General features: G+C 48.5%; 1 protein-coding gene across 1 annotated transcript in view; it reads left to right on the forward strand.

The window, feature by feature from the left end:
- Nucleotides 1-14460, forward strand: part of Cdh13 (cadherin 13) — a 969028-nt gene that overhangs the window by 808005 nt on the left and 146563 nt on the right. The gene's annotated exons all lie outside the window — the stretch shown is intronic.

The raw sequence follows: 14460 nt of genomic DNA on the forward strand, positions 1-14460 counted from the left end.
AGAACACGGATGGGGTTTGGGTTGAACTCATGTCTTATGCTCAGCTCTTCACCTTTGTGCAAAGGAGCTCAGCTGAGGCTTGAGGGTGACTGAACCTGGGAGGCACAGCAGCTGAGAGAGAAGGTCAGCCTGACGCGCAGTCTCTACCTCAGGAAACCGAGGGCTCTGGGCGCATCAGCAGCGCCGTCTGTGGCGTCTACAGGGCTGGTATCACTGTGTCATCTGCCACTTCAACATCAGATAGAGATCACCACAGCCCTGTGGCCAGTCTGCAGGTGGCACTTGCCTGGCACTCAAGGAAGACTAAAGAGTTAAATCAAAGTCATAGAAGCCACAAAGAAAGGGGCCCTTTCTGGTCCTGAAAAGTCGTGACTTAAAGGTCAAGAACTAAGGTTGACTTTCACCTTTTAAAACATATTTATTTATTTTATGTATATATTTTAGCTGCTGAGGCCATTCCCAGGCTCCTCTGAACTTCCTCCGCCTCCGCCCTATGCCTCACCTTCCGGTATCCCACCCCCCTTCCTCCTGCCCTCCAAGAGATAACTAAGGGCCCTTTGCAATCGAAGGGCTTCACTAAATCCCTGCAAGGAACTCGACCAAGTGACAGACGTTTGATAGCCGTCACTTCTAAGTCCTGTGTTTGCCGCTTCCTGGGTCATCGTCTCCTCGAGAAAATGACAGAGGAAGGGTGATTTCCGTCCCCCCTTGTCTACATAATACCCTTCCCTGTCTGGCTATGTGCTTGTCAGCCTGCCTGCGGATCAAGAACACCTCGAGCACTCAAAGGACCCAAGTGACCCGTGGGAGCCAAGCTTACCCTTTGTTCAATCGTCACTAACCACATCTTTCCTGACGGCTGTGATAGAAGCCTTGGGCACACCTGGGAGAGGGCCAGGGTGAACCTGTCAGTCCGTCCCCAGAAACAGCTCCCTCTCCTGTCAATCTCTTCACCCCCACCTCCTCTTCTTCCATTGTGTAAAGCATCTGTTTGGATTATAAAGTCTCAGCTAGAGAGGGAAGGGCTCTCAGAGCCAAGCACCCTGTCGTCATTTTAAAGCGATTATGTTGTACGTGAGCTGGGCAGCCTGCAGCAAGGGGAACAAAGGAAATGCCAGTCCTCCTCTGGCACACGATCACCCATCTTATGCTCTACCAGTTCGCACCTCTAAGTGCCCCCTTTCTGGGGTCCCCACTCTGGCTTGGGATGCTATTACAGTCCCCAAGCCCCCAGCACTGTGGTCATAGCTTTCCTTCTTAAATCACTCTCGTTCGCACTACACACACTCAGAGAGAGAGAGAGAGAGAGAGGAAGAGAGAGAGAGAGAGAGAGAGAGAGAGAGACTATGAGAAATCAAGTTAATGAAAGGGCTCTGGCGTTGAATTCCCGATAAGAAAAAGACACAGAGAAGCTTGTCATCTAAAGAAAGAGGCGTTCTTTGAGTCGTTCCGAGGAGCTGAACAAGAGGAGAGGCATGGGTTCAGGTTCCTGTAATCAAGGAATTTATAACCATGGGTAACACTGTGGGGAAGAGAGGATTGGAGCAGGAGAGAGAGAAAGGATGATTGTAGGGGGAGACAGCTGATTGGAACTCTGTGTCTGCGCTGACCTTTTCTGCTCACCTTCCTGGTGTCATCTGGATCCTTATATAGAAAGAAGACAAGAATTATCCTGACTAATGGTTGTTTGGGGTGGGAGGCGCCTTTCCCTCCAAGTGTCAGAGGTCACTATGCCAATGACTTAGGAGCCAACCTTAGCCCATGGATACAATCTCCTGGGAGCTATGTTCTGCAAAAATGACCCTGTGTGGCTGTCTTGCATCTGTGCCCAAACACTGGCTAAGCCCCAAGCATTCGATAGAGACAAACACAGAGGCCGGTGGAACCCATCCAGCAGGAGCTGACAACAAAGCAAACTGGAAACATTGCAAGCCTGAGAGAAAGCCCCCTTTGGCCCTGAGGTACTGGTGGAAGCTTCCAGAATCCATGACAAAGGCTTAGAGTACCTGCTTTGATGACTCCATCCTTCTGTGTGGCATGAGGGCTGATGCGTGAGAGGATGTGGCACAGAGCTGTAGGTAGTATTCGGAGACTGAAGGCAGCGGACAGTCATATCATGATGACAGGCACGGCACCGTTGATTGACAGATCAGTGGCCACTCCGTGAATCAGACAGCAGACTGCCCCCTTGTGGAGGAGCTGGCATGCTGAGTCCCAGGGACCCTACTATGGGTTCCTGGTGGAAAGAAAGATAACTTCCCCCCCATGAATACCTAACAGTGCTTTTACGGAAAAAGCCATTAGGGCAGGGACGGTGTCTGTGTAGCTCACTGCTGTGTCCTGAGTGGCTGGCACACAGTGGGCATTCAGGGACCTTTCATTGAATAAATAAAGTAATGAGCTGAAGGCCATCTTGGTCGGTCCCTGTGGGGAAGTTGTCATACTTCCCTCCTGCTCCCTCCCCACCAGTTCCCACCAACCCCAGGGGCACAGCTCTGATGCACCTGCCTAAGATCTCCAGAACTAACCAGCTCCTCCCACAGTCCCCCTGATGATGGAGTCTAACCTGGGCATCAAGCCCCTAACTCCCTCCCATGGAATCCCACCATGTTAGAACCCAGGTTCAACGCAATGAGCTAAACAAACGATCCAAGTGTGAGAAACACTGTCAGGCCATTGCCCTTACCTCTACCTCCTCACAACTTCAGCTGCTGTCCTGTTAGCTGCTTGGCCAGGGAATCTCAGATTCCAAGCACACAGAATGTGTTCTATCTAGGTTACTTGTGGGACCCGGCTGGGCATACTCCTTTGTACTTGAGTACTCTGTCCCTCTATAGGGAGCAGTTTGGGATGTGGGGGTCATTTGGGGCTCTCTGAGAGTGGGAGCTAGTTGCATATGCTGAAGGCGTGGTAGCCAGGAAATGCAGAGGCAGACATTGAAGAGATGCCAGTGCATGGCAGCTGGTGACTATCAACCATCAGTTCCAGCTGCCCAGTGTTCTCACCCAAAGTCCTCTCTACCTGGTTCAGCCTTCTGTCCCCTGGCCAGGTGTTATAGTGGGGCAAATGCAACACAGGGATGCTGCTGGGCATAGACAGAAGAGATGCACACACAAGTTCAAAGACTTCTTTGCAGCTCGTGGAGGGCACATCACTCTGAGAAGCTGCCTAATTATCGGTGATTATACCCCAAAAATAGTCTGGCTAGCAGGTTGAGGAAGTGCATCTTAAAGGAATTAGCCACTAGAGAAAGGACATTGATATATAGTCAAAGAGATGGCACATGGACGGAAGAGAGCACCCAGATTTCCGCTCTGGAAGCATGTCGCCATGCGTGGTCACATTAGCTGGGAGAGCATTTAGTACAGCAACATAGCAAACAGAGCTCAGCCTTGTTGCCCACTCCACGCCACCACCATGCCAGTCACTGGGAACCGTTCTTGCAAATCACAGGCAATGGAGAGACATGAGAAATACCTTCTACCACTCAGGAAAATACCTCACATTCAACTCTGGTGTGGCAGTGGTCCCTCGTTGATCAGAGGAACCATCTTGTCACCAGATTCTCCATGCCTCCTGCCACATTCAAGCAATAGGAAAATGGGCCTGGTGTCAACCGATCCAGGGAACTGCTCAGCAGGGGACATGTGCAGGTGTCTGCTGGCCTATGTCCATTCCTACCCCCTCCCACCGTCCACCACCCTTCAGTGTGCAGCTTGCCACAAGAATTGTGCCACTAGTGGCATCCCCTGTCATCAGCCGCCTGTCCAATTATACGTGCTATTCTGTGTGCAAACAAACTAAGCTGTCTGAAAGCCTGTCCCTGTGAACAGCCATTGTGAGCAGTCTGCAAGCAGGCTCCCTCTGTGGTCCTTTAGCATAGACAATCAGCTCCGGAGTTAAGTCGAGGAAGATAGCGAGGGGTGGGTACCTCCTGGGCCTCACCATTCTTTGACTGTTGCCTTTCATCTCAGTGTCCTTTTGTGGTTGCCTGTCTGTCCAGAGAAGCACACAATTCCAGACATCCCTTGCCACCTGAGACTTAGATGAGCAGAAAGATTGTTAGAGTACATACTTTGATCAAGCTGAGTGACAGATGTCCCAGTTAATGCCATATGACAGAGGAGTTGGCCATGGACTCTGGGGCAAGGCCTGACTATCTGCCTATCACCCACAACCAAGGTTCTACACCGTGGCTGCCACCCGAGGCAAAGGGGATGGCCATTGGATGCTGGACCATGTGCAATTGCTGTACACAATGTGAAAAGGCAATACTGGTTTACACATGGTTTGTAGGTGGCAGGTGAGTATGGTGTGAGGGTCCTAGACCCGAGGCAGCTCTTGGTAAAGAGATCAGAATTGGGGGGTCCATCGCATTTGCTTTTGCAGGCCCTTACAATAAAGTGAGTCCACACTGTCCAGTGGGGGTATTCACACAGACGACATTGGTGATGCTGAGACTGAGTAGCAGCAATGAGTAGAAAGTATTGGTTGATTGATTGATTGATTGATGATTGTGTGTGTGTGTGTGTGTGTGTGTGTGTGTGTGTGTGTGTGTGTGCAAGAGGAGGGATCTTCTGTATCTGAAACTATCCTTGAACTCCTTATGTAACCAAGAATGATCTTGACTCCTAATCCTTTTGCCTCTACCCACGGAATGCTAAAATTATAAAGTAGTATATCCACATCCACATCCAGTTATCTGGTACTGGGGGGTCCAACCTAGGTTACCTGTATGCCATGCAGGCACTGTACCAATTGAGATACATCCCCAGACCAAGACTGATGCTTTAACAAGAACCCCTCCAAACTGGGCTTGGTAGTTTACACCTGCAATCCTGGCACTTGGGAAACTGAGGCAGAAGGATTACCAGGAGTTTTACAGAGTCAGTTCCAGGTTAGCCTGCGCTATAGAATGGAACTCTGACTCAGAACAAAACAAAGGAATGTAGGAATTCTTCAACAGCCAGGGGCATGTGTGGGGGTATCAGGTTGCACATGCTACACCTGAGAAAGATTATCCCACCAGAAGCAAAGCTCAGAGACAAAAACCGAAGGAATTTATGAGCATCAGCATCTGTCTGTGAATGTGTCGGCCTCTCTCCTGACTGGCTGTGCCTTGGGCAGCATCCCTGTGTATAATGGGTGCCTGGCGCATGAATAATGTATGTGAGATGTGTGTGTGTGTCACTGCTTAAGATAAGGAGCGTGGGGTACAGGTCCTGGGCACGTTAAATAATTTACATTTTAAACCTGCATTGAGTCGGAGAGTAATCGGAACCCACATCCAACATTTATGAACGTAAGTGAAACTTGTTGGTTTTCATTTTTCTGAAGCCAAATTGTCTTCTTTTTCCCTGTGAGCTGGTGTTGGAGGAAATGTAGCTGTATCCGCTGGACCTTTGTTGCACCGGCTACTGCTTCAAGGGAGCGACCTGAGCCCTTGTTAGGAGTTAATGAGAGCGCAATGAAGAACTCGCTCTGGGGAAAGGTTACATTTGAGTAATGACCCATGCGGTTAGCTGGGGGAAGGGAATCTGTGGTCCTGGTCAGGGTGCCAGGATTTGAAGCTGGTGGTGCTGTACAGTCAAGGTGGGAGCAGAGACATTGGCCAGTGTGTAGCACTGCGGAGAACCTGTGTCTGCTCCCCATGTGGCTTAGAACCCCAGTGTAAGCATGGAAGAGGGGCTACGTGGGAGCTCAGGAGCTGCCAATGGGAAAGCAGGGGTGTTTGTTCTGATCACCACTGTTGGCATTAGATCCACAGGAACTAGAAAGTCCAAATGCAGAGGTGGGTGGATAAATTCCCTTATAAGGTAAGCAGGCAATCAGTGGCCAGTGACAGCCGTCATGATGTTGTCAAGTTGACTCTGGACCAGGTCCTGTGCTAACAACCACCACCACCTTTGCAATATCATTTTATTTCCTCTTTATTTTTAAAAAAATAAAGCCCATAATAGGCACCTGCATTTTCCCCTTCTTCGCAGGTAAGAGCTAGGGGATAGCTAAGCAGCTCTTACTGTCAGAATCTGAGCAAGTGAGTGCCATGTGCAGGATCATCTTCAAACTGATGTCGCCATATCTCCAGAGGCCTCCGATTCAGAAACAGTTTTCATCATGAAAAATAAGATTATATAACCAGAGAGATGATTCAGTCAGAAAAATGTCTGATGCATGCATTGAGACCTGAGATTGGATCATCAATACCACATAAAAACCCAAGTGTGGTATCAACACCACATAAAGTTGATCTCTTCCTCCACTATGGAGGGTTCTGGGAATCAAACTCAGGTCATTAAACTTTGTGACAATGACCTTTACCTGCTAAGCTGTCTTACCAGCCCAACCATTACATATATTGTGTACACAAGGTGGAATATTATTCAGCCATTTAAAAGGAGTAAATCTTGTCGTTTGCAATTACAGGATGCAGGCATCGGTGGGACATTGTGTTAATTGAAATAATCCAGACACAAAGGACAAACACTGCATGATATCATTTGCAGGCTGACTAGAAAACAGCTAAGCTTATAAAGCCAAGTGAAATGGTAGTTGCCAGGAGCTGGGGAGAAAGGGAAAGAGTCTTTAGTCAAAGGGAACCAAGATTCATACATACAATGTGGATGACTTCTTGGGATCTGGTCTACAAGGCAATGGCTATAGTGAACAATACCATATTGCAAACTTAAACACCTGCCAAAGCAGGGCTGATCTTAGCTATATGTTCTTATAGTACATAAAAGGCAGTAACAACAGAACAAAAAGAAATCAGAAGCCAGGCATCGTGATGTACACCTGGAGTCCAGCCACATGAGAGGCTGATGCAAGAGGATTATGGGTTCAAGGACAGCCTTGCTACATACCGAGACCCTGTCACAAATCACTCAGCCAGGAAAGATGTGAGGAATCCCTTCCAGGTGATGCACAGACTGTATTGATGGTGTTGTGTGCAGGGTTCACTGGAGGAACAGAACTGGTGGAGTGTGACTGTGTTGTAGACAGGATTTATTAGGTCATCTTACATGATATGGGCTGAGTATCCAACAGTGATGAGCATCTTCACAGCAGGTGAACAGAGAGGCTGGTAGCTACTCGGTTAACAAATATGGATGTCTCAGGAGTCTAACATAGCGCTGAAGACCTGGAACATTCCTGGAGGGCTATTGCTGTTCAGTCCATGTTGCAAGGTTGGTTAAAATGGAGTTTGATGTCAGCAAAGAACAGCAGTGGTGGCGGCAGCAACAGATGTAACTCAGGAAGAGCAGGCAGGCAGACAGCATCCCTTTTCCTTTGGACTTCTTTAAATCTTAGATGCCCATCAAGAGGTGCTACCTGCTCCGAACGGGGTCTTCTCTCCTGAGTTATATTCTCAGGGAGCACTCTCAAAGACACACCCAGGCATGTCCCCTAGGTGATTTCAGTTCTGACAAGATGTCCTGAAATTAACTATCACACACGATTCATGGATGTGTTCTTGTCTGCAAGCTTACCTCATTGTGTGTAGTGGGTAAGAGTGCCTTTTGGCATGTCATTGTGACTGGATAAGGCAACAGTTCCTTTAAAGACTTCATCCTCACTTCACGACAGAACCTCAGTTATGTAGACAAGGCCATGTGCCTCTGAGTCACCATGCACACAGCCCTCTTTCTTGGTCCTCTTGTGGTCTCCAATGCTGACACCTCCTACCCAGTGACTACAAAGCACTTTCTCTTTAATTTGATCCCCAGAAGTGAACATTTAATTTAGTGTTTGGTCACCCTTAGCAAGGATCATCCACTACTCAGGAATAGAAACGCAACTAGCCACTTTGAGAGCAAAGGTAGAGAGTGTCCCCCAGACTACCAACAGGTTCCATGCATGGGGTCATTAGTATGTCTCTAGTCCCAGCAAAGGGAACCCAGGAGCCTTCCAGAGAGTGCTCCGCTTATGGTAATAGAGCTGAATTAGCCCTCTGACACATCTTGTACCTTGCTACTTAGTTTCTTGAAGTTTCCATTTTGGATTCTCAGAGATACAGTGACTCGATCAACCTTAATTGTACTTCCACTTTGGACAGAGCCCACTCTATCCCAGTAAGCTTTGGTCATGTGGTGAGGATACCTGGTCCACAAAGCTGTTGCCTCCAGGGCTGAACAGATTACCCTAGAAAGTGAAGGGTCTGCTAGCAAATCTGCCAACCCATAAATGCTGAAGCTTTTGCAATCTGTTCCTTGTATTCTATCTCCTTTCAAAATTCCTGTGACTCCCAGACCAATAGATCTCTTTTGATTTACTGTTATTCTCGCTTCCTTTGGGGGTAAAGTCCTTTCAAGTTTTTTTCTGCTTCAACAGATAGTAAGAGGCAAGGAAGAAGCTCTATCAAAATATATCTCCCTCCCCTTCCCACTGGGGGCTCAATATTTAAGTCAATAACCACACAGGATATAAAGAAACTGCCATCAGTGGGGATTTACAGAGTGATTACCTGGCCATGACACCATCCTAAGCTCCTGCTTAAATTCATTATTTTACACTGGCCTTAGGCAGAGCTTCCTCCGTTTTCCCACTTGAACAATGGTGATAACACTGCCTGATCTACAAGGTGATGGGGCTTTTGAGAGATGAGGCGGCTACATGTCTCATTGGTGCGTAGTACCTCCTGCATAAATCGTGCCTCCTGGTGGCTGTGACGTGTCGCCAACTACAGCACAACTTCACTGTTCCACGGGGCTCGTTGAAGAGACCGCGACTCAGGTTATGACTCAAGTGTTTGCAGGCAGAGCGAGAAGCTCAGGTGCTGATTCATATATCCAAAAGGGCAGGGGTGAATAGTAAAAATGTCTAGAGTCACGGGTTAGAATGCAGGAACACTAGAGAGCTGCACAGTTAAGAACCCAACAGCAGCTTATCTAAGACCCAGCTAGGACCCTGGACAGTGCCAGGCCCACCCCTGTCTCATTGATGGCACCCTCTCCACCTGGGAAACCTGGCCTCTGAAGGGTTTATCTATTTTGGTTTGCGTGGAAGTTTTGAAAAGGGCAGAACTCTGGGTGGCAAAACAATTTATCAGAGCTGACATCTTCTGACCTGGGTAGCGGGTAGAGGATTCTTCACTTGATCTCAGCCAAAGGCGGGGAAGAAGCCAGGCAATGGAACAATGGAATAGACTAGAGGATTCATAGGCTCCTTGACAGGGAATAAAGACTCTCAGCTTCGATTCTAAGGGAGTTAAGCTCTACTAACCTGCTAGTTTTTTATTGCAAAGAAAGCGGGGGTTAGCAAAAATCAGAAAACCAAACAAAACAAAAATATACTTTTTTTTTTTAAATCTAATCCAGGATGAGCAAGAAGCAAATGTTTCAGAGCTCAGGAGTGACACTGGGGAGAGCTGGTATCTCCACTGTGTTAAATACTTTTAAGGGGGCCTTTCTTTAATATTTTTTTAAATCGTGTGTGTGTGCATTGGGATATGCTTGCTGAGTGTAAGCGCCCACAAGAGCCAGAAGACAGCATCCGATTCCCTAGAGCTGAAGTTATGGGTGGTTGAGTGTTTCCCAGTATGGATGCTGAGTTAGAACCTCTGCCCTGTACAAGGGTGACGCGTGCTCTTAACCTCTGAACCTTCTCCCTCCACGCTTGCTACGGCTTGTTCTAAGATATGCACAGACTCATGTCTTGGACCTAACTCCGCTCCTCATGGCACATTGAGGAGGCTCTGTACAACCACTCAGGGGAGGATTAGCTGGAGAAAGTAACTCACTGTGGGAGGGTCCATACAACATGTTATCCGTGGCTTCTTCCTGTCACACACTCTCTACCCCCTCGTTCACTGTCACACAAGTCTCTACCAGACACTCCCATCTCTATGGAGACGCTCTGCCGTGTCTTCCCTGCTAGAGTGGGCTGAGATCCCTCTGAAGCCATAAGCCAAGATAAATAATCCCTCCCGTACAGTGTTTCTGGCAGCTAGTCTGTCAAAGTCTTTCACGGAAGATTGAAAAGCACACGTGAAGTTCCCGTGGGTGAACGGAGCCTGTGAAGATGCAGTCCTTCTGATGTAAGGCTTCAGACAAGATGCGGAATGATTTGTTTTTTTCCTCTCAGTGAACCTTCTTGCAGTGTGAATGTGGGGAAGCATCTATCTAGTCTCTGTGCTTATATCCACATGGAGTCTGTCTGGAGCAGACGGCACTCATAGCAAAAGTAATATTGGGCTGGATTTTGGATAGGGAGTTAAAAGCAGATACTGCATTTGCAACAACCTGAGTTCAATTTCCAACATCCATGTTGGGCGGGAGGGTCACAGCTGCCTGTAACTCCAGCTTCAGAAGATATAAATGCCCTCTTCTGGCCTCCACGGTCATTTCATTCACACACACATACACCACAATTTAAAAATAAATCTTATTTTAAAAAGCAAATGGAGGCTAGAGTCAAAATCAAGGGTCTCTCTCCATCGCTCTCCACCGTGGTCGTTGAGGCAGTCTCTCACTGAACCCGGAGCTCAACAGTTCAGCTGGGTTAACTGACCAGGGGGCTCAGAAATCTGCCTCCCCATCATCGGAATCACAGACACGTACCACTGCACCAGGCTCCTAGGGGTTCTGGGGATAGAACTCGGGACCTCACACTTGCACAGCAGGCACTTTACCAGCTGATCCTTCTCCCCGGTCCCTAAAACGTTTATGAAGCTGTATTTTTGCACCCTGAATAAAAAGACTGACTATAAAGCAAAGCCCAAAGAGAGAAACTGTGAGCAGAGACATTAATTAGATTCTAAATGTTGACATTTCTTGCCAGTGCAATCCCCCCACTGGCCAAGCTGAGGTCTTCTGGGGTAGCGACCATTGCCCCGTCTGTACTGATGAGCAGTGTGCTCGAACGGCTCAGGCGGATGCAAGAAGAATCTTTTATCTTCTGAATCCTCTCAGCTGAAATGGTTTCTCTTTGCAGAAACCACCTCAAGGAAGGATGCACTTTAGACAGCATAGCTTCTCAAAAAGCAGGCCCCGGAGCTGGGAAGGTAGCTCAGTGTGTAAGAGCCCTTGCTATAAAGGCACAAGGACCTAAGCTTGAATCCCCAGCATCCACAGGCAAAGCGGGATGTGGTTTTGCATATCCTTGTAACCACAGAGCTGTGTGGGGTGAGGCCAGGGAACTGGGGATTGCTGACTGCCAGCCTAGCTCTAGGTTCAGTGAGAGTCTCAAAGCGAAAGGCAGGGAACGACAGAGGAGGACACGCTATGTCCTCTTTGGGCCTCTACACATGTGAACATGACTACACGCATTCTATACACATACATATACAACACACATGTGTCCAATATAAAACAGATCAAGCAGCCTGCCACCCCAGTACAGCTTTCTACCCAACTCTCTACCTTCCTCTACCTGCTGTCCAGGGACTTCAGCTCTCCTGCTTTCCAGGTGAAGTAGAATGGACCTTCCTATTTGGTCAGTAACATTAGTGTGGGCATGAGCCCTGGGATCCAGGGCTGTGTCTCTCCTTCACATCCAATGGCGTGACTTTGGATCAGCCACATTGATGACTAACTAATCCCTCGTCAGCAAGATGGTGGGCAAATCCTTCCGCATAGAGCAGTTGTGAGGCTGAATAAGCTCGAATACACGCATCATCAGCACAATCCCTGGGGCCTCTAAACACGAGGCACTAAATCTTGTTGTTCTGTTTGTTGTTGTCGAGGGCCCCCTATGTACCATGTACCGTGCAGACTCCCAGGCAGGCAAACTTGGACTAAGTGCGTGCTTTCAAGAAGTTCAGAATCTAGTGGGGGAGATTACTGTGTGCACAGGTAACGGCACCAGGGCATGTGGCGTGGTGGTAAGACTGTGACATAAACCCAGATAAAGAAAGCAAGAAAGTGGGGAGATTATAAAGGGGGCACGGGGCTAAAGTGGCAGAAGGTGAAAGTAGCTTCTGATACGTTTGTGAAGGTGGCTCAGGTGAGGGAGCAAGACTGTGAACGTGGAGGGAGATAGGCAGCGCCCTTGCCTCACTCTGCCTGAAATTCTTGTGTCTCAACTGCAGTTTTCTCTAGGTTCTGTTGGGGGAGTATAAATTGTTCTTGCACAGTGAGAAGCAATCTCGCGTGTTCATATAAACACGCTCCTTGGGGTCTTTAAGTCTCTCCCTGAATGACTTTCCTGCCTTGAATCCGCCAGGTGTCTGAATAGTTTTGTGTGTTTGCCGCTCATCACTCATGGCCACACTCATATCCCTTCTCAGACCTTCTTCTTCTAGAAAGGCAGGTCCAGCCTGACGAGACTCTCACACGCTGGCCTCTGGCTAAAAGCGCCTCCTCAGAGTACCACCACCTGGATGCCGTCCACAGGTCTCCACCGTTGCAAACACACTCCGCTCAACTCCAGCCCTGACAGAAGACCTTGGCTTCCTCGGTGGGAGTCCCGCCCCTTTTTCCATTCTTCTCGGCCTCCTACCTCTTGTTCATAGCCCTGCTGTGGAGGACTGACCACCAAATCCCCTCACTCCCCAAGAGTTCTTTGTCACAAACTATTCTACTTATTGACATTTCATTCATCTCCCGTTCCCTGGCTAGACGAATTCTCAGCACTCCCTGAAGAATGGACAAGGCAGTGGGATTATAAGATAAATAAAGTCTTCACGTGCTGGGGAAGGCGGTGGATTTCCCTCTCTTTCCCCAAATGTTCCTGATGCTTGGGGAACTGTGGGCTTTCTCTCCATCCCTGCTTTCAGCTCATTTATTCTGCCCTGATTTGTGAGGGTTTTTTTGGTGGACACCCGTCTGATGTGTCATAGTTCCGTCTCCAGCTCTGGTCCTGTAGCTGTTGCGTCACCTCTGTCACTTAGGGCTCAAGACTAGGACTGGAATGAACTGTAGAGCAGGGTGAGAATCATCAAAAGGACAGGTCCTTCTGTTGGCTTGGACAACAGACAGTGACATTTGCTCAGAAGGCTTGGGCGGTGCCTGTCTCTTGACCCAATGTTGTTGGTATCTTCTCCAGGTGTGGTGGTCCTTCAAATGCTTGGTTGTGGGGGTCACCTACCTGCTTCTCACCCTCAGTACAGGGAGAGGTTAGCATGGTCTTCCACCACTCACCCATTCCTGGGAAAGGCAGCTTAGTGCTTGCCTTTCTCTGGCTTGTATGTCACTGTACAAAGAAGGGTCACCCTTCCCTAGGCAGGAAACCTGCAGACATGGGAGTCTCTGTTTCTCTTTCTACCCCTTCTTCACTCTTCTCCTTGGATGGTAAGCTGCTAAGGGATCCTGGGGCTGGAGAAACATCTTGGGGCATATTTACATTATAATGGGATCCTCCAGTGCCAAAGGTGGCCCTCCAGCTCCATTCTGCCTTTCTTCCTGTCACCCTCACAAAGCAGGAGACCACTTGGTGCCTACTGCTCCTGGAAACTGAGCGTGCCCCTATGGAAGCCTGGAGATGCCCTTATACTGCTGTTGGCTCTGAGGGGCAGATGACCAGATGGTATGCCCTGGCCTCTGGTTGACTGTGTAATGGCTTCTCGGGATTGTCAGCCATCTGGTCCCTTTTTCACAAGTTTGGATGCTTTTGCCTATTACCAAAAGAGGACTAGTCCCAAAATCCATAGGAACCACAACCTCCTAGAGGGCCCTGTCCTGATGTTGTTTTTCCTCCCCCGCCCCAGAAATCTCCTCTCTACTTCCTCCCATTCCCTCCTTCCACGGGGGATTTGTACCTGCCATCTCTGCAGCACATGGTCCTAGGCTCAGTGTCTTTGTCTCAGCCTCGCCTGTAGCTCCTTAGTCTCCCCCGTCTTCCAGACGGTACCCAGCTATCCTTCGGCGCTCAGATTCAGTCTTACTGCCCCTGGCAGATCCAGTTCCCCAGGATGACTTGCCTGCCTCTCTGTGACTTCCCATCACCTACCTTGTCCACCTGATCATGGCTCTCTTCCTTAAGAGTTTGTAGACTAACTGATGAAGGCTCTAGCAACCACTCAGCTTTGCGCTCCTGCTGCCTAGCACATGGATTGGGGTGGGGGGGGTGGACAGTAATGACTCAGACACTGATGGATCTCTTTTAACGTAAAGCATTCCTGTTACTTAGTTTACAGGGACATCTTAGTTTATAGGATGCAAGCAGGGAAACTGAGGCACAGGAAGATTCATTTCCTAAAGGCTTAGCTGACCAATGCCAGGGTGGTATAAGATTTATAAGACAGGAATGGGTTCCTTGTCATTTGGAAATAAAATGTCCTTTATAGGTTTGTGTAGCTGAACAAAGTCAGCAGTGTTCTTTTAGGGGAGTCTAGACCAGTGGCTCTCAACCTTCCTAATGCTGTGACCCTTTAATACAGTTCCTCATGTTGTGGTAACCCCACAACCGTAAAACTATTTCATTGCTACTTCATTACTATAATTTTGCTACTGCAATGAATCCTAACGTAAATGTCCAATATGCAGGCTATCTGCTATGTGACCCATGTGAAAGGGTAGTTTG

The sequence above is a fragment of the Myodes glareolus genome, chromosome 22, assembly GCF_982192425.1.
Source record: "Myodes glareolus chromosome 22, mMyoGla1.1, whole genome shotgun sequence".
NCBI classification, from domain to species: domain Eukaryota; kingdom Metazoa; phylum Chordata; class Mammalia; order Rodentia; family Cricetidae; genus Myodes; species Myodes glareolus.